The following is a 546-nucleotide window of genomic DNA, read 5'->3' as shown; positions in this document are numbered from 1 at the left end:
GCTGAGAGGGACCGTCATGTCAAATGAAGTTTAGGTGCCGACTACTTGACAACATGTCATCAGGAAGGCAGACCAAGAAAAAAACTAAATTGTCCCATCATGAAAACACATGTGGTTTTCTAAACTGAAATCAAAATGTAATTTGTACTTTGAGGTTTGGTGAGATGAAACTGGGACTGAATATGTGGCAAAGTGCCTGGTAAGTATGGTGGAGGATCTATGATGCTGTGGGCCCATTTCTCCTTTGAAAGTAGAATGGTATCATGCATTCTCCAGGTACATGGTGCCATTTATTAGTCATAATGTGATCTTCAGTTGTTAGAAAAATGCTGCAAAATTTTGCAGTGTGACACGTTGAAATCAGTCTCTGTTTCTTTAAGAAGCTCCTATTCTGACACTCCACCTTCGCAACAATTAACCTTTCTTAAAACCATTGATTCCTTAAAGTTGTAGTTTATGAGGAGCCCAGCAGGTTTGCAAGCGTTTAGGCCCCCAGAATGGCTGACAATGGAGATTAAAGGATTTGTCAAACATGCATGAAAGACA

The sequence above is a fragment of the Poecilia reticulata genome, linkage group LG5 (genome assembly GCF_000633615.1).
Source record: "Poecilia reticulata strain Guanapo linkage group LG5, Guppy_female_1.0+MT, whole genome shotgun sequence".
Classification (NCBI taxonomy): Eukaryota; Metazoa; Chordata; class Actinopteri; order Cyprinodontiformes; family Poeciliidae; genus Poecilia; species Poecilia reticulata.
This window is presented reverse-complemented; position numbering follows the sequence as displayed.